The sequence below is a fragment of the Pelophylax lessonae genome (assembly GCF_965119305.1).
Source record: "Pelophylax lessonae genome assembly, chromosome: 2".
Lineage (NCBI taxonomy): Eukaryota > Metazoa > Chordata > Amphibia > Anura > Ranidae > Pelophylax > Pelophylax lessonae.
In genome coordinates this window covers 259,797,493-259,817,670 of record NC_138769.1, presented here as the reverse complement: position 1 = coordinate 259,817,670, position 20,178 = coordinate 259,797,493, and the positions used below count along the sequence as shown (strand labels likewise).

At 46.2% G+C, this 20,178-nt stretch overlaps 1 protein-coding gene across 1 annotated transcript in view; it reads right to left on the bottom strand.

The window, feature by feature from the left end:
- LOC309547085 (specifically androgen-regulated gene protein) overlaps nucleotides 1–19,434 on the bottom strand; it is a 158,367-nt gene extending 138,933 nt beyond the window's left edge. The window contains exon 1 of the mRNA XM_082246873.1: nucleotides 19,294–19,434. The gene's annotated coding sequence lies outside the window, so the exon portion shown is untranslated. The remainder of the gene's footprint in view (nucleotides 1–19,293) is intronic.
- Nucleotides 19,435–20,178: the final 744 nt, after the last annotated feature.

Here is a 20,178-nt window from a genome sequence, read left to right as displayed (position 1 = left end):
CCCCCCCCCCCGACGTCCCTTCCTCCTTGCATTGACTCCTGGGAGTTGAGCGTCTTCAGTCCCGGGAGTCGATGCGCCTGCACCGGAGTCACTCGTCACTGCCGGTGCAGGCACGTCATTCCCTGCTGAACAGCTTTTGGGCATGCGCAGAAGCTGTTCAAGGATGGCGCGCCTGCCCCGGAAGTTACGAGCAGGGCATTCTGGGACTCGACGTCACCAAAGTGGGACGCTCCGGCTTCAGCTGCCCACACCGGAGAAGCGGTGGACAAGACATTTTCAAGTAAATTATTTCTTCTTACAGGTAAGGCAGTTCAGAGGCTATTGTTGCTTAACCACTTGCCGACCGCCGTAAGTACATATACTGCGGCGGTCAGCCCCTCACAGGCTAAGTGACGTATGGATACGTCACTAGTCTGTGAGGCTCTGGGGAGCGAGCGCCGCAGGAGGCGCGCTCCCGCTCGGTCACGGATCCCCCCCACGCGTGGGCCCGGTGGACCCGATGTCCGCCGGGCACTTGCGATCATCCGTGACAGCGGGAGAAAGGCAGGCAGCTGATGTAAACAAGCCACCTGTCATTCTCCCCTGTGTAAGAACAGTGATCATACGGTTCTACCATGTAGGACCGTTGATCACTGTTCCTACACCTCAAGCCACAGCCAATCACAGTAAGAATCACGCCCCTAGGGACACACACCACCCCTCCCTTTCAAATAAAGTTAACCCCTTCACTACCAGTGTCATTTTACAGTAACAGTGCATATGTATAGCACTGATTACTGTAGTAATGTCACTGGTATCCCCAAAAGTGTGAAAAATGTCAGTCAAGGGTCCGATCTGTCCACCGAAATGTCGCAGTCCCGCAAAAAAAAAAAAAAAAAAAAAAAGACCAAAATCTTTCCCTTAGTTAGTAAACGCAATAACTTTTGTGCAAACCAATCAAAATACGCTTTTTGCAATTTTGTTACCAAAAATACGTAGCATAAAACAAATTGGCCTAAAATGTTAAAAAAATTAAGATTTTTACATTTTTTTTTGGGGGGGGGGGGGGGGGGGGGGAGGAGAATTTCACATAAAAAAAAAATTTAAAATATTGTTATTTTTCCAAAATTGTCGCTTTAAAAAAAATAAAAAACGTCAAATTCGTTTAGGTACAGCGTCGCACGACCGTGCAATTATCCGTTAAAGTCATGCAGTGCCGAATCGCAAAATACCCCTGGTCAGGAAGGGGGTAAAATCTTCAGGGGCTTAAGTGATTAAATGCACTAGCCCGGACTGTCTCGGGGGTATTTTTAGCTAGATAAATGTTTTTAGGGTGGAACTCCGCTTTAAGCTTGCTTTCATGAAATGACTGCGCAGTGCAGGATATGGCTCCCAAACTGCTTGTATAGCTCTTTGACTTGAAGCAACCCACCTAACTGAAAAAAAGGTTTCAAATTTTAGGAATTTGTACTTCTAATTCTTTTGCACATTCAGAGTGCTCCGACAGGTTTTTTTGTGACTGATAATACACAGCATTACAACTTCTCAAAAGAATTATTTTACATGAGGAAGACCAGAAATAGAATCAATTATATCACATTATTATATTATGACACAAGCAGTTCCATTTCACAAGCTGTGGAAGTGTTTCACTAAGTCATTCCAGAACACCCGATTTCTTCCAACATTACACTTGCACCATCACTACAAATCCCAATCAAGTTTTTAGCAAGCAAGTCATTACTAAACCCATGTTTAGAAAGACAAGCAAAAAAAAAAAAGTGCAACTTAATAGACTGCGTGTCTGCTTTACGCAAAATCGAGAAAGAAATTGACTAGGTCTTAACAGTGGCACAAATATAAACATTAAATGTGAGCGCCGGTTCACACTACCGCGACGCTACTTCAGGTGGCGACCTCCGAGGTCGCGGTGCGAGCAGCGCGCCGCGACCTCGGAGCGGCCGCCACGGACTTCATAACAGTGAAGTCTATGGCGGTCGCCTCCTGGTCGCCCCAAAGAAGCTCCGGACCCTTTTTCTAGGTCGGAGCGACTTGTGTCGCTCCTATTAGAACGGGTCCGTAGCTTCCCTATGGGAGGCGACCTGAGGCGACCAGGTCGCCTCACAGGTCGCCCTAGTGTGAACCGGCACTTAAACTGTAGTGGATTCATCAAAATACACACACATTTTTGAAGTCTGTTCAACAATTGCCTTGTAAATCTTTTTTCCTCATTTCACTGGCAATGCAATCTATTATTTGTGCAGCTGCATGCTCACTATGGAGAATACATCCAAGTTTGCACCATTTGCAACCTGCAAACTGATAAGATCTCGGAAGTCCGTGAAAGGATGATTTTGTTTTGCACAAAAGTAGGCAGTGCAAAATACTTAAGTGGTGGATGCAAACTTATACTTCTGCAATGTTGGATTGCAAAATCCTATTTCTAGATACAGCTTGAATATCTCCTACCTTTACATGTGCTTCTGAAATCTTAAGGCCCGTACACACGTACCGATCGTCGGCATACAAACGTCGGCGGACGAAAGATCTGCCGATTGTACGCGTGTTAGTATGGTGCCTCCGACAGATGTCTGCGCACAATCCGCGGACAAAAGTCTTTCGTGCAAACATGAAAATTTTTGTCTGCGGACACCAGAACGGACGATTGTTCGCCTGTCAGTACAGAATTCGGCCGACAGACCGCAGATTTGCAAGACTGGGCATGCTCAGAAAATAAAAAACACAGGGAAAGTTAACCATTACATGACATCACTTCTGCAGTCAGCTGAAGTCTGCAGACAAAATTCTTGTGCTGTCCTTGTGCTGTCTTTGCACTTTTCAACAGACACCGACATCCCGGGGAGAAAAGAGGAACATTTGTATGCCGACCATCGGTACGTGTGTACGGGGCTTTATGTACTGTATATGGACTTTTTTTTTTTGGTCAACATATTTTTTTTTTTTGTTTTGCCATATGAATTAGTCATACCAGTGGTCTATTCTTTTGAAATATATACACCCTGTGAAACAGACACTCCAAGGTGTTTACCCCATGACACACATTGCATCCTAAAGGGCCATTTTAGAAAAACAGCCAAGTGTCTTTTTTTCCCCAATTCTAGCCACAGATTTTGGTTTCAACATTCTGGTAGAATTATCTCACTAACAGCAGCTGTATCTCTTCAGTAACTTAAGCCCCGTACACATGCACAGATTGTTGGCCGACCGATCGGCCGTCTTTTGTCCAGTGTTGTTGGTTGGTTGGTTGAAATGTGCTCTAGACATGCACTGGACTTTTGTTGGCCAACAAAAAACAACTTCAGAAGTGATGTCATGTGATGGTTGACTTTCCCTGTGTTTTTTCTTCTCCAAGCATGCCCAGTCTTGCTCATCTGATTTTGGTCTGCCGAAATCTGTACTGACTAGTGCCTCGTACACACGTGCAGATTGTCGGCGGAGGGCTGTCTTGTCTGTTGAAAACTGCAAAAGACTGCACACGAATATTGTCGGCCAACAACAGCCAACTGCAGAAGTGATGTCATGTGATGGTTAACTTTCCTTGTCTTTTTTCTTTTCTGAGCATGCCCAGTCTTGCAAATCTGCTGTCTGTCGGCCGAAATCTGTACTGACTGGCGAACAATCGTCCGTTCTGGTGTCGGCATACAAAAATTTTAATGCTTGCACGACAGATTCTGTTCGGCCGAAAGTGCGCTGTCGGAAGCGTCATACTAACAAGCCGAAAATCAGCCATCGGCCAAATCTTTTCGGCCGACAATCTGCACGTGTGTACGAGGCATGAGGAACAATCAGCCATTCTGTTGTTGGCCAACAAAAATTTTATAGCATGCACACCAGATTTTTTTCGGCCGAAAAGTCGCAGTTGGTTGTCGGAAGCATCATACTAACAAGCCTACAATCGGCCGATCGGACGTTGGCCGACAATTTACGGCCAACAATCTGTGCGTGTGTACGGGGCTTAAGTCAACTACAGCTGAGTTACTGACTGGTGTAGTTTCTGCAGAGGACATGGGTCATCCCGCTGAAGCGGAGGCTCACACTGAGATGAGCAACTTGCAGAGCCTGTATGTTTTTGTTTTTTTTTTACTGGAAGCCTTGGAGAATAAATCTATAATGCTGCCCTTTCGTTTGCTCATTTCTGTACAAAAAAAAAAAAAAAAAAATCATAATTTACTGAAAGAGTGGAACACACACTGGGTTCTGCAGTAAATCTAAAAGATGGCAAAAACCTTTGAAGCCAAAATGGTAATCAAAAAAAAAATGTCTTAATAATGTAGTATTTTTTCCATTACTCAGGATATATAGGTTTTGTGCTCTGCATGCATCTTGAACACCACTTTTTGCATATCACCTTTTTTTTTTTTTTTTTTGTGTGAATCTCTCATTTTAGTTTATGGCACTTACATTAATTATTTTATTTATAAATCAATCAATTTAAAAGTTCCCCCAATTAATGTTGATGCTTCTTCCCCTGGCTGTACCTGTTGCTTGAGAGCCTCACTAATTAGTTGGCTGGGGCGTGTGTAATGTAGTAAGCTGCCTGTTCCTTGCAGTGGGAGCTGCTCTGTGAAGTGCATTTTGACCCAGGATGCCACTTCCTCCACAGCGAGCTGCACGGAGCTGCTGTGAATCATTCCAGGGGGAAGCTAAAGGAGGAATACTGGCAGTCTACTGCAGCTGCATCTTTATCCTTTGCAGAGGCTCTGCTTTGAGCCTGTGCTCAGCCTCAATCAGTGTGCGCCACTTACTATTGCGAGCTGTGTCGGCGGCTGCTGGTGTAGCATCTGTCACACAGTGGAGACTCTAGGAACAATATATGGGGGGCACATAAGATACCACAGTCAAAACTAGGGGGCACTTATAATTTTCACAACTAAATCATACCACTGAAAATAAATAAGTATATATAAATAAGTTTACTAAATAAGTTTACAAAATACAAGAGTAATGCAGCATGCAAAGATACCTTTTTATTGTACTAACCTAACACTTTAAAGACAAGCTTTCAAGAGTTTTCCTTTCTTCCCCAGGTATTGCTTCAGACCCGAGATGGAAAACTCTCAAAACCTTTTTTTTTTAAAGCCTAAAGCAATTTCAGCAAACATTTTACACAGTAATAGCCCCGAGTATTGGTGCCAGCTTTACGCAGTAATAACCCTTAGTATTGATGCCAATTTATGCAGTAATATAGCCTAGCATAGGTGCCAGTTTATGCAGTAATAAAGCCTAGCATTGGTGCCATGCTTTCAGCGCAGAGGAGGTGGGGGGGAGGGGGAATAGTGAGAACTGCCAACTCCAGTGATATAAAAAAAAAAAAAAAAGTGTCAAGGCCAGTCACGACAGTGGCAGCAGTCTTAACACTTTTATCAACTTCACAGGAGATCTTTGCGATTTTCCCCCTTTGGTCTCCCGCTACAGTACTGCACACCTCTCCATCCGGGACTCCTTTCTTCCCCCACACACCACGGTGAAACTTAAGGCCCGTACACACGTACCGATCGTCGGCATACAAACGTCGGCGGACGAAAGATCTGCCGATTGTACGCTTGTTAGTATGGTGCCTCCGACAGCTGTCTGCGCACATTCTGCGGACAAGAGTCTTTCTTGCAAACATTAAAATTTTTGTATTGCCGACACCAGAACGGACGATTGTTCGCCAGTCAGTACAGAATTCTGCCGACAGACCGCAGATTTGCAAGACTGGGCATGCTCAGAAAAGAAAAAACACAGGGAAAGTTAACCATTACATGACATCACTTCTGCAGTCGGCGGACAAAATTCTTGGGCAGTCTTTGCACTTTTCAACAGACACCGACATCCCGGGGAGAAAAGACGAACGTTTGTATGCCGACGATCGGTACGTGTGTACGGGGCTTAAGGGGGAAGGCTGCTACAGCACACCTCTTTATCCAGGACTCATGCCCTTACAGCAGGGGTGCCCAAATTTGAGGAGCGAGGGCCACTTTAGCGAATTGGTAACCGGTCACAGGCCACTATGAGCAGGGCAGACAGATGACAGGTCCATGTTCACTCAACATATGCAGAGCAGACATGGACACAGCCTGCTCTACTCTATGGGCCCTCCAATCAGACAGATGGGGATGGATTCCCTTCTGTTTTTTTTAAGTGGATCAGATTGGAGATAGGACACAACAAAGAGGTGAATGGAGGGTCCGATTGGGTCCACCTGAAAAACAGACAGGCGGACCCGATCAGACCAATCGTGTGAAAGGGGCCTAAAGCGGCTTTCCCACAGATGCACTACTGTTTACCTGCAACTCAACTGACCTGGGGGAATACTGCTGGCTGGTGCTGCTGGCAGGTACTGGTGGATGGTTCCCAACCCACTGTATCCCCGAGCATCAGTGTAAATCTGTGAAAGTAGCCGGTGCTAGAGGAAGCATGTGGCTGCAGTAGATAGAGCCGATGCTTCCCTGTATCACACCTGTCATAGGCAGAGGCAGAATGCATTTGGTATCAGCCTGTGACAGGAGCCGGCGCTAAACTATACAGGAAGCATCAGCTTTGCTTCCTCTAGTGCCGGCTGAGCGGCTCTGTTCTTCACAAGGCCAGTGACGGTCAGTCCTGAAGGACGCGGCTGATAACGGGAAGGGCATTCCTGCTGTGGCAATAAGTACAGGAACGCCGTTAATATGAGTTCCTGCAGGACTCGAGACCTGGTACACACACACACACTCTTTCGCTCGTTGTCTCCAATGACCTGTCTAAGGGATGTATTTTTGGCGTTTTATTTGGAGAACTTGGATAGGAGAAGGGGTTAGTGGAATACTCCAAATTCAACTTTGTACAGGTGAGGAAAACTCTCACTTGGCCTCAATAAGTGGAACTAAATTGCAGATCTTCTGCTGAACCCTACAGCACTTGCATGGGAAGAATTAAGCCTCGTACACATGCTACGAATTTCCGCTGACCGGTCATCCATCTTTTGTCCAGAATGCGTGTCCGTTGGTTGGAATGTGCTCTAGACCGCACACGAATTTTCCCGTACAACAGAATTTTATTTCAGAAGTGATGTCATGTGTTGGATTGCTTTCTATGTGTTCTTTCTCTCTGAGCATGCCTAATCTTGCTCATAAGATTTTTCCCCGTCGAAATCTGTACTAATGAGATGAAAATTGGACGTGTGTTGACGGAGGACAAAAATTTTATAGCCTGCACATCAGGATTTTGTCAGCCGAAAAGTCCAAGTCGGCTGTCGAAAGCACCATACTAACAATCCGAAAAATCGGCAGATTGGTCAGACGAATTTTCCCTTCCGAATTTCTTATCGTGTGTACGGGGCTTAAGTCCTTTGCGTGTGTTAGCAGCAGACTCAATGAACTCTTTATCTTCAGGACACTATTAAGTATCCCCTATAAAGCGGTTGTAAACCCTAGAAAGAAAAAAAAAAAAAAAAAAAAAAAAAAAAAAAAAAAAACCTGCAAGACAAAGGCATAATGGGCTAGTATGAATCGCATACTAGCCCATTATGTGTAACTTACCTTAGAACGAAGCCCTGACACGGACCCCCGGACATCGCTGCGGGCGCTGCCATGATCCCTCGCTGTCTCTTCCTGGTTCGGTGGCTCCGGCGCGGTGATTGGCCGGAAAAGACAGCTCCGGCGCGGTGATTGGCCGGAGCCACGATGACGTCACTCCCGCGCACCTCCCCCGGACCTTCAGAGCGCATGCGCCGCTCGCGAGAGCGGCTGCATGCACTGTAAATATCTCCTAAACCATGCCGGTTTAGGAGATCTTATTTGTACCTACAGGTAAGCCTTATTATAGGCTTACCTGTAGGTAAAAGTGTGAAAAAGCGGGATACTACCGCTTTAAGCTTACACCCAGCCTGCTGACATTCTAGCACCAAGTGGGGGATTTTCGCAACAGTCTCTAGTATCCCAGTGGATCCAACAATCACAGCTCCTAGATTTACCTGGCGGTCTCCCTGTTAACCGGTTGCCGATCGCCGCAAGTACATATACTGTAGCGGTCAGCCCTGGCCAGGCAAAGTGACGTATGGGTACGTCACTAGCTTGTGAGCCAATAGCGGGTGAGCGCGTGCCCGCCCCGTTCCCTAACAAGTCAGTGGGTGTGACCAGCGGACTCTATGTCCGCCGGTCACTCGCGATTGTTCACCGCAAAGGGAGAAAGGCAGGCGGCTAATGTAAACAAAGCCGCCTGTCATTCTCCCCTGTGTAAAAATGGAGATCACACGGTTCTACTATGTAGGACCGTTGATCTCTGTTCTTACACCAGTAGCCATGTCCAATGACAGTTAGAAATGAGCCCCTAGGGACATACTTAAGCCCTCCTTCCCCAATAAAGTTAACCCCTTCCCTGCCAGTGTCATTTTTACAGTAACAGTGCATATTTATAGCACCGATTACTGTAGTAATGTCACTGGTACCCCCAAAAGTATCAAAAATGTCAGTCAAGGGTTCGATCTGTCCGCCGCAATGTCGCAGTCAGGAAAAAAAAAAAAAATTACAAAAATCTTTCCCTTAGATAGTAAACGCAATAACTTTTGCGCAAACCAATCAAAATAGGCTTAATGTGATTTTTTTTTACCAAGCATATGTAGCAGAAACCAAATTGGCCAAAAAAATTTTGATTTTTACATTTTTTTGGGGGGAATTTCATATAAAAAAAAAAATGAAAAATAGTTTTCCTGACAGACTCCATGGCAGCATACGTTCGGGTAGCCCCGCCTCCTCTCCTACCCTATAGGACCCCACTCCCATAAATCTTTGCTCCCTTTCAGCATCCGTGTTCCTTTTTTGTCCTCCTCAGCATAAGTGATGCATTCCTGCCAAAGCAGTCCCATACGTATACTGGAAGCGAGGATTGGGTCAGCATGGAGCCTCCGATAAGCCCTTTGCTCTTAGCAGGGTATGGAGGGGGCAACCGAAGAAGACCCCAGGCAGGAGCTTGGTGGTCTGGCCAAGAGAGCCTGACTGCTGCGGGTGGCCTACTGTTGCCCGAAGGAGAAGTCCGGTGTTGTGTCTCCATGGACCTGTCCCTGCTCCAGGACGCAGGGTGGTAAGCCCTGCTATGGGATCTCTTTTATATCTATATATCTATATGTGTGATGTCTCTTATAAGTACCAATGGTCTCTCCTTTTCTTCTTTGTTTATTCCTGTTGGCTTATTCTCTGTGCCCTTTTTGCATTTCCTACTGTGCCTGCAGTGCGGGTGGTCTGTCCCCTGTGGGCTTGTACTCACTGTTCAGACATCCGGTGTCTCTGGCCGCGGCCGCTATTGCGGTCCGCTTCCGGGTTGCGCGGCGTTCTGCGCATGCGCAGTAGAGTCGGGTGTCATTTCTCGGTGCGCATGCGCAGGAGAGACGTGTGACGTCTCTCGCACATGCGCCGTGCGTCCTGATGGCCGAATGGCGCCATATTTAAACTCATAGGTTACCTGGAGCTGGTGGGAAGGTCGGCGTTGTCTATAGCCTCCCCCAGCTCCGTGGCAAGTGGCATAAGGTCAGTTTTTCTCTGGTTTGTTCCCCCCCCCCCCATGCTTATTACAAATGCGGGCTGTATGTGATGTATATCCTTTTATTATACAGTCAGCAAGATTTTTTCCTCTGTGTCCAATGGACTCATCTCCGCCCCCTGGTGGCCAGCCCGCTCGTGCCAGGTAGGTACAGGGCTGTAAGGGGGCAGGGAGGATCTTTTCTGTCTGCTTCATAAGATTTTCTATGTGTTGCATATCTGTCTCTGCCTTAGGTCTGATCCGCAGCCCAATACATGCAGCGAAGATCGGCGTTCAAAATCACAACACCGACACTCATCGTCCAGATCCAGACGCAGGTCTCCCCATAGGGAGCGCGAGGGCCAATCCTCTTCTACAAGTCATCATGGCCGCTCACAGCGTCCTCATGGACGGAAATGCTGGGGATGTGATACACCGGTTCCGGATGGTGCATCCCTTTGCAACCGCTGTTATGCTCAAGCAACAGGCGAGCGGGAAAACTCTGACCAGCGCATAGAGGAAGTTGTGCGAAAGGTCTTAAAAGACTCTCTGGCTGACCTGCACCGCCCAAATACATCTGCTGGGCCATCTCGCTCACCAGAAAGGGACAATCTGGATCAAGACCTTTATGAGGCCTCTCAGCCGAGTCATCCCTCCATTCTTCCCTCGGACTCAGACTCGGAAGCAGATGAATCCTCTTTGGGGTTTGAATTTCATCTCGTGTCTCCCTTGGTAAAAGCGGTAAGAGAAGCGCTTGATTGGGAGGACCCTGCAGTCCCTCCCCCGAAACAGAAAAAATTCTTCAAACAACTGTGTAAGGAACGGTTGAACTTCCCGTTCCTGGGGGAGTTAGGAGACATCATTACAGAGGAGTGGAGTAAAGTTGAGAAGAAAAACTCCATGATCGCTAAAATGGCAAAGCTATACCCCTTTAAACAGGAGGAAGTCAAGCATTTGGAGTCTCCACCTTTAGTTGACGCCGCAGTGATGCGACTTGTAAAACATGTCACTTTGCCTATGGAGGATACGGTGTCATTTAAAGAACCTCTAGAGAGGAGAATTGATGCCGACCTCAAGCGGGCTTATCTTACAGCAGGCATGGCTTGTAAACCAGCCTTAGCTCTGGCTACGGTCTCAAAAGCCATGGAGGTTTGGATCAATAGCCTTGATGATACCCTCAAGGGAGTATCGGAAGAAACGGCAAACAACTCCCCAATCCAAGAGCTTAGGATGGCGGCGGGGTTCTTGGGGGAGGCCTCCATTGACATCATTCGTCTCTTGGCCCGGGTGATGTTATCCTCGGTCACCGCTAAACGCGCCCTCTGGCTCCGGCCTTGGGTGGCTGATGCCGCGTCTAAACAGGCATGGTGCCGAATTCCCTTCGAGGGCTCGTCCCTCTTTGGGAATAAGTTGGACGCGGCCATAACCCGGGCCACGGGCGGTAGGTCTGGCTTCCTCCCCCAGGACAGACGCGCAAATGCCCAGAAGCGGGCTCCTCCGAGAAAACAAAACACAAGCCGTGCCAGAGAGGCACGCAGTTATAGGCCAGGCAAGTCCTTTGGGAGAGGATGGAAATCCAGGCAGTCAGCCTTCCAGAAGGGCTCTAAGGCTACATCGTCTGGAGACCGAGAAGCCACGAAATCTTTTTGAAATTGGGCCCGCCCAGGCATCCCCAGTGGGAGCTCGCTTGCTCCGCTTTCGGGACGTTTGGGCGGCCTCAGTTCAAGACCCCTGGGTCCTCAGCACAGTATCTCGAGGACATTCCTGGGTTTTCAACAACACCCCCAGGGCCAGGTTTGTTGCTACGTCCCTTCCTTCCTCCACCGACAAAAAACAGATCCTTCTCTCTTACCTAGAGTCTCTAGTGGCCCAGGAGGCCGTGGTCCCAGTTCCAGAGCCGGAAAGAGGTCAGGGGGTCTATTCACCCCTCTTCTTGGTTCAAAAGAAGAACGGCACATGGAGGCCCGTAATAGATTTAACGTACCTCAACAAGTCCATTTGCAGAGAAAAATTCAAAATGGAGTCCTTGGTTACAATCCAACACTCGATACATCCAGGGGATTGGTTAGCGTCCATAGACCTAAAGGACGCCTATTTTCACGTGCCAGTAGCAAAGGAGTTCCAGCAGTTTCTCCGCTTTGCCATCGGAAAAGCCCATATGCAATTCACCTGTCTCCCCTTCGGGCTTTCAACATCGCCTCGCACATTTTCCAAAACCTTATTGGCTGTAGTGGCTCTTATCAGGATCAGAGGCATCAGGTTACACCACTATCTAGACGACCTGCTTCTCCTGTCGCAGGACAGAGCTCAACTGCTACTACACATAGAGCAAGTGATCTCCATTCTCCAAGAGTTCGGGTGGATCCTGAACTTCGAGAAGAGTCACCTAGTGCCCACACAATCACTCGTGTTTCTGGGAGCTCTTTTCGACACAGTGAAATGTACCATCTCCCTACCCGAGGAGAAAATTCCGGTAGTTCGCGACAGAGTGGCACTCGCTCTTGCCTCATCCCACCTCACAGCTCGGCAGTGCCTGAGAATAGTGGGCACTCTAGTGGCTACGGCCCCTATGGTCAAATGGGCCTTATGGAAACTGAGGCCGTTTCAAAGAGGCTTTCTCCAACAGTGGACTTCAGAGAGCATGTCTCAACCTGTCCGGATAACCTCATCCATGAAGAGCTGTCTTCCCTGGTGGCTAATACGGGGGAATCTAGTCAACTGCCATTCCATAGCTCCAATCAGGTGGATCATAGTAACCTCGGATGCAAGCAGTACAGGTTGGGGAGCGCACTGCCAGTCAGAAGTGGCACAGGGCAGATGGTGCTTCCCCGCCCACGGGGTGGTTTCCAATATTCTGGAACTGAGGGCGGCCTTCAAAGCCCTACAAGCTTTTCGTCACTTGATCCAGGGAGCCTCAGTCATGCTCAGACTGGACAATACAACGGCAGTGGCGTATGTGAGAAGGCAAGGGGGGACCCGCAGCCTGTCTTTACTCAAGGAAACAGAGCCGATTATGTCCTGGGCTCAGAAGCATCTGGACAATCTCTCGGCGGCCTATGTTCCAGGGACACTGAATGTGGAAGCAGACTTCCTTTCCAGGTTTACACTCAACAACAACGAGTGGTCTCTCCATCAGGAGGTGTTCGAGTGGATACTATCTCTAGGGTTCGATCCGGAAGTAGACCTCTTCGCGGCCCCCAACAACAACAAGCTCCCGAGGTATTACTCGAGATTCCGGGACCCTCGGGCATTCGGGGTCGATGCACTTACAGACAACTGGTTCTTCAAAAAAGCCTATGCTTTTCCACCGGTACCCATAATTCTCCAGTTCCTGCGGAGACTGAAAATGGAGACGGTGGAAGTTCTGGCAGTAATTCCTTATTGGCCCAACAGACCTTGGTTCCCACTCTTGTCTCTCCTCAGCTACCAGGATCCGATCCCTCTGCCTCTCAGACGGGACCTGTTGTCGCAAGGACCTACACTGCATCCATGCCCAGCACGCCTGCATCTCAAGGCTTGGTTCTTGAGAGGGGGAGGCTGGAGGCCTTAGGATGTCCAGTAGAAGTGATCCCTACACTTATGAACGCTAGAAGAAGTAGCACCAACAGGGTCTATGAGAGAATTTGGGGAAAATTTGTGAATCATCAAAACTCCAGATCTGGCTCAATAGAGGCACCTACGGTCCAGGATGTCTTGGGTTTTCTACAGTCCGGCTTGGATCTCTCCCTCTCGGTCAGCTCGCTCCGTGTACAAATTTCAGCCATCTCAGCCTTTTCAGGAGTACCATGGGCTAAACATCAGCTGGTCCAGCAATTTTTCAGGGGCGCAGTCAGGCTTAGGCCCCAAAGGAGACCAAGATTTCCCAAGTGGGATCTTCCCCTAGTATTGGACTTCTTCTCTTCTCTCGATGCTACTTCTCTTTCAGTTAAAGAACTTACTCTTAAGACGACGTTCCTAGTGGCTATTACTTCTGCCAAGAGAGTTTCCGAACTTCAGAATCTAGGGTCAAAGGAGCCTTTCTTGACCTTCTTCTCAGATAGGGTGGTCCTGATCCCCATGTTGGGGTCAAATCCCAAAGTGACCTCAGTCTTCCATGAGAACACAGAAATAGTCCTTCCCACATTCAAGACCAGTGGAGATTCTTCGGTTCATCCGTTGGATGTGGGTGGCACCCTGAAGCAATATCTGGCGGCCACTTCTTCTTTTCGTCAGTCGGATTTTCTGTTTGTACTTCTTCAAGGGAGTAAGAGAGGTACGCGTGCTTCTTCCAGAGCAGTGGCTGCATGGATCGTCCAGGCTATCCAGTGGGCATACAGAGCAAAGGGCCTGGCTCCTCCGGAGGCGGTAACGGCACATTCAACCCGTAGCATCTCTACGTCTTGGGCAGTCTCTCGGCATGTCGCGCCTGAGGTGATCTGCAGGGCAGCGTCCTGGTCGTCTATCAACACGTTTCTTTCTCATTATTGTGTTGAACCAGCTGCCTTATCTTCTGTTAATTTTGGTGTTCAAGTACTGTCAGTGGATGGCAATAATTAAAGCTTTTTGTTCAGCATCTTCCCACCCGGGAGTGTATAGCGAGTTATTTCCCGAACGTATGCTGCCATGGAGTCTGTCAGGAAAACGGAAAATTGATATCAAATACTTACCGTAATTTTCCTTTCCTGATGGACTCCATGGCAGCAGGAGTCCCCTCCCGATTCCTGAGTAGGCTAGTTACAGAACACGGATGCTGAAAGGGAGCAAAGATTTATGGGAGTGGGGTCCTATAGGGTAGGAGAGGAGGCGGGGCTACCCGAACGTATGCTGCCATGGAGTCCATCAGGAAAGGAAAATTACGGTAAGTATTTGATATCAATTTTCCGTTATTTTTGCAAAATTGTCGCTCTTTTTTTGATTATAGCGCATGATCAAAAAAAAAAAAAAATAAAATAATAATTCGCACAGGTGATCAAATACCACCAAAAGAAAGCTCTATTTGTGGGAAAAAAAAAAAAAAAAGACGTCAAATTCGTTAAGGTACAGCGTCGCACGACCGCGCAATTGTCCGTAAGTCACGCAGTGCCGAATCGCAAAAAACCCCTGGTCAGGAAGGGGGGTAAAATCTTCCGGGGCTTAAGTGGTTAAGCAGAGAAACCAAAAACGATATACACATACATTAGCACCTATCTCTAGGAGGGTGCTACACTTAGAAATAATAGGCAGCAGCTGAAGCAGATGCATGTAGATAAAGGCTGATGGTGATCAGTAGCATGAAGAGATCTATATATATATATATATATATATATATATATATATATATATATATATATATATATATATATAAAAAAGCATAAATAGCATTTCTAAAGAAGCGCAAACCTAGATCATGATAAAATAGTTTAGCAGCAATTTAAAGGTCACCTATTTATGGTTTATACCTGCTTTAAATATGAACATGTATGCTTTGTATAAATAAAAAATTATTCTCTTCTTCTATCCTAAATGTACAGCAATGAAAGATCTTTAGCATGTGATACTGGGTTACAGTCAAGTGTCAGAAAGAGTTTTTTGCTTAAGTAGTAATCTTTTCATGAAGAGGTTCAATTCAAGACATGTATGTACTTTTCTATGTTTACTGGACTTTGTGCCAATTTGTTTCAAAAGATCTGCCTGCATAGCTTAAAGTGACAGTTAAATATATCAGGGTGTAAATTTTTTTTTTTTTTTTTTTTTTTTTTTACAAAAAGAGTATGGCTGATGATAGTCAACTATTCTGTGTCCATTTCGGGATAAACCTCTTAATGATCAGATCCTCACCCAAACTTTGAAAATAGCGGTTTATCAGTCATCCTGCAAGACTCCCAGTTATGCCTCGTACACACGCAACGATTATCGGCCGACCGATTGGCCGTCTTTTGTCCAGTGTTGTTGTGTTGGTTGAAATGTGCTCTAGACTGCACACAAATTATCGGCCAACAAAAACCAACTTCAGAAGTGATGTCATGTGCTGGTTTACTTTCAGTGTGTTTTTTCTTCTCTGAGCATGCCCAGTCTTGCTCATCAGATTTTTGTCTGCCGAAATCTGTATTGACTGACGGAAAGTCGGCCGCTCTGTTGACGGCCAACAAAAATTTTATAGCCTGCACACCAGATTTTGTTCGGCCGAAAGAATCATACCAACAAGCCGAAAATCGGCCGATCGGACGTTGGCCGAAAATTCACGGCCAAATATCGATGCATGTGTACGAGGCATTCTTCTCCATGAGGAAAGCTCTCATGACAGAGGACCAGAGTGGTAATGAGAGGAGTATGACTAACAAGTGACTAAGGTTTAGAGGAATAATAATAACAACAATAATGACAGGTAACAAAAGGTTGGAGGAAGAAGACGGACACGTTTTAGAGGCGCAGTGAGAAGGATGATGATATGTCCTACAATAGATATTTAATGGCTATTTTTAGCAAATATTTATAACAGTATGTTGTACGTGTGTAAAGTGGTAGGCTATTTGATTACAGTCTAAAATTATCCCTAGAACAACTGGCTTGGCGTTAGAACTTTTGCTTTCAGCAGTAGGGTCCTCAGGTTTAAATCCTGACCAGGACACTATCTGCATGGAGTTTGCATGTTCTCCCTGTGCTTATGGGAGTTTCCTACCAACTCCATGCTCATAGGTTAATTGGCTAAAGAATGAGTGCGCCCATGATGGCTACCTCACTTCATAAGCGATTTGAGCTCTCAGGGAGAAAAGCCCTATAGAAATACAAAATGAATTAAATAATCTACTCAGCATGTCAAAGACGGCTGCCTCACCTCTCATCTACGCCAACACCAATTTGATAAGCTATTTCCCTGTGCTGTCCCCTGGGAGAAGCACAATAGCAATACAGAATAAAAAAAGAGAAAGTTCACCTCCAAATACCTTGGACATCCCTCCTGACCCCGCTGTCATAGTGGGCGCGAGGCACTGTATTACCAGTCTGCAGTGCGGCCCGTCCATTGGGGCGCAGGAGTGACGCCGCCCCCCCCCCTCCCCCATCCATGCGTCTGGTGCCCTGCATGTAGATTAGAGGGCCGGACACATGGATTCCAATGGGATTTTTTTTTTTTGAAGCATGTCATTTAAGCCAGAGGCTCCAAAAAAGGGTGGGCTTGGGGGCGCAGAGCACTGCGCCCTGAGCCCACCCAGTTGTGTGACCATAGCGAATTAATATTTGCTTTTATCACACCGATTCTCCTCTCAGCCAATCAGTCCTGAGACCCATTTCCCGATTGGCCGAAAGGAGAGGCCATGCTCTTGGCCGAGGAGGAGGAGGGAGGAGACGCAGGGGAAGCCACCACCAGGGAAACCGCCGCCGCCTGCCCTCCACGTCAGTCCAGGATGAGCGAAGGGGGGGGGGGCGAATGGTGCGCGAGTTGTCCGGGGGGGGGGGGTGGTATGGTGTGGTCTGCCACTGCCAGTCTGTACACCACAACACACTGGCCCATGAGTATTCATTATAATGCTCACAATGTCAAGCTCTCATTGGTCAGCACAGCTATGTGATCATGCTGGCCAACGAGAAGCACATCTGATGCTTCTTCTTCTGGTAAGGTGTTCCAGATTAAAATTAACAAAAAAAAAAAAAAAAAAAAAAACACACTGGTAAACAGGTTTACAGACCAATCAGAAACCTATAATATAAGAGGACCCTACTGCTGTCAAAGCATGAGGAAAGGAATGCGATAACTGGTAAGTATATTTACATTGTGATCAGCTGTGATTAGACACAGGTGATCACATAGTAAAGGGCTGCTGTGATTGGTCCTTTCCCCCGATCTGTGATCATCGGTGTCTGGCGGACATAGCAATTACAGAGCGTGCCGGGTGTGCGCCACAGCGAGCGGACATCAATGGACACCCTCCCAGAACTGGACGACCGCGCTGTAGCCATCATTCGGCTGCAAGACATGCTGTATTTCTAGGTAAAGCAGGCCATGTACTAGCAGATTTAAGAATGAACGTTCGTGCAAACATTTGTATGAAAATACAAAGTACATTTGATGACTTAACGAATTTTGTTAAAAAAAGTATGTCAAAAATTTGTTTGCTTTTAACAATCGATTTTGGAACAAAGGAACTTTACAAACAACAACCACATACACTGCTAAACATTTTCCTTCCTGCCCTTTTGAGTTTTTTCCATCACTGCGGTTGAAAAAACAAACATCAATTTGATCCCACTAATGATAAAAAAAAAAAAATCAAGTTAACTTTCCTAAAGCAAAAAAACACGGCCAGCAAAGCAGCAGTAAACACTGTGTCACTTGTACCTACTAAGCTTATAATAACACTTAAGCCTCATACACACTATACAACTTTTGTTGTTAGATTTTCTTTAGATTTACCTTCAACTATGTAGTAAAAGGGCCTGCCTGATTGCATACAAATTGAAATTGAAAGTGTTTAGGTCTGACCTCAGATTATATGGTTTTGGTAAATCAGGAACAAAAATCTAAAGACAATTGTATAGCGTGTATGGCCCATTACCCGTAGGTACACTGAATGACTATCTCCTAAACATGCACTAGGAGGTATTCACAATTTCTTCAGCCGGTGATGCCACCACGGCATGCACACTACGTTTTGAAGTGAGGGCACACTAAATGTGCCATCATCCAGCGAGCTGTACTGCGATCGGGACTCCCCTGTAACTACGCAGGAGTGACTTCATCACAGCTCAGCCGTTCAAATGGCCAAAGTCTGCAAACCCGGAAGGAAGACCGGGTGAAGATGGAAACCCTGACAGTGGTGATTGCGCACTGCTGGAGGGATACCTTTTAGTGCCGGTTCACACTAATACGACTTGTCAGGCGACTTGGTCAGCCTGGCGAGTCGTGCACCGTCGCTCCCATAGTGTAGTACAGGACCCGTTCGAATAGGAGCAACACAAGTTGCTCCGACTTAGAAAAAGGGTCCTGTACTACTTTGGGGCGACCTGCATTGACATTCATTTTATGAAGTCCGTGCAAGTCGCACCGAAGTCACGCTGCACGCGACTTCACAGGTCGTCCCCTAAGTCGGAGCGACCTAGTGTGAACCGGCACCCACAGGTAAGGCTGTCATAATTTGCTACTATGTGGTGCATACTTGCATATTCTGCCATTTACAGATAGACTTTTTTTTTTTCTTCAAACACTTCGCTACCGCTTTAAGGCTGGTCATACATTATACAATTTTCTGTACAATTTTCTTCAACTATGTAGTACAAATGCCTGCCTAATTGGATACAAGTGAAATTGTTGTTTAGCTTTGACCTCATATTATATATTTCTTGGCAAATCTAACAGAAAACTGTACATGTATGGCCAGCCCAAGTATGCCTTCATTGGCAGACATACAACTCTGCAAAATACACTGACAACATACTGGCAGTAGCATAACAAAACAGGTCACGGTATGTGTAACAAGTTAACATATACACTATATAAAGAAGGGCGCAATGACCTTAAAAAAGGGCCTACGTTTGAACTTTAGATTGGAAACTTCAATTGAAAATATAGCTGTAATATTTATTTCAGATTTCCTTATCTAAATCAGCTACTATGGTTTATTCATGAGAGCAGGGTGAGTTCAGCAATGCAAAGTAATCAAGCTCACAACGTACGATAACCCTAGTTTATCTCAAATCCGTTTTCCAAATAAATGCGATTTCACTTTTTCACTTGAGTTCGCCGCATACAAAAAGGCGAAGAATATTTGAAAATAGAAGAAAGCCATTTCCAAGAGACCATGAACGCAATCCTTAATACCCTATGCAAATAATTAAAAATAAATAAATTGCTACTTATTAACTTACCTTGGCAGCAGGATATTAAAAGCTTAAAAACACAGAAGAAAGCGAGAAGGAAGACACTCGATCGGTTCAACGGGCAAAGCGATTAACTAGAGATTGACTCTCCTTTCTGAAATCTTCAGAAGTCAGTAACTCTGGATAAAAGTCACCTGCCTCTCCCTCCCTAACCTGCTCTCTACCTTTGCTTGCTCATGGAAGGGGCGGATAGACAGCTTTTATTAACCAACCAGAAAGCTTAAAGTGCAGGTACACAAGGAATGCTGGAGGAAGTTAACCCTGTACTCTCTGTTGATGACGTGATTGGAAGCAAACAGCCAATTCCTGTATGACACACTGTGCTAAGTATCTAGTCTTTATGTCAATAACGTTTTGCATAAAATGTACCGAAGATATGCAAACAAGTGTTCGAGCTGATAAATATTCAATAATGTGTGTTAGATTGACACACAGGTCTTGTTAGGTGTAATAAATAAAGCTGAGATTTTAGCTTTGCACTAATTCCTACTTCTTAAGATGTTGCCACTGATAGGGCGGCATGAACAACACCCACATACTTACGTATTTCAGCGCACAGGACTGTGTTAGGACCAGAAGGTTCCCCCCCCCCCCCCACCCCCCCTAAATGACTGGACCGTTTTTTGCGATTTGGCACTGCGTTACTTTAACTGACATTTGCGCAATCGTACAACGCGATAAAATTGATGTCCTTTTTTTCCCCCCACAAATAGCGCTTTCTTTTGATGGTATTTGATCACCTCTGCGATTTTTATTTTTTGCGCTATAAACAAAAAAATAGCGACAATTTTGAAAAAAACAATATTTTTTTACTTTCTGCTAGAAAACACTCCCAATAAAAAAAATGATAAATCAAAATTTTTTCATCTTTTT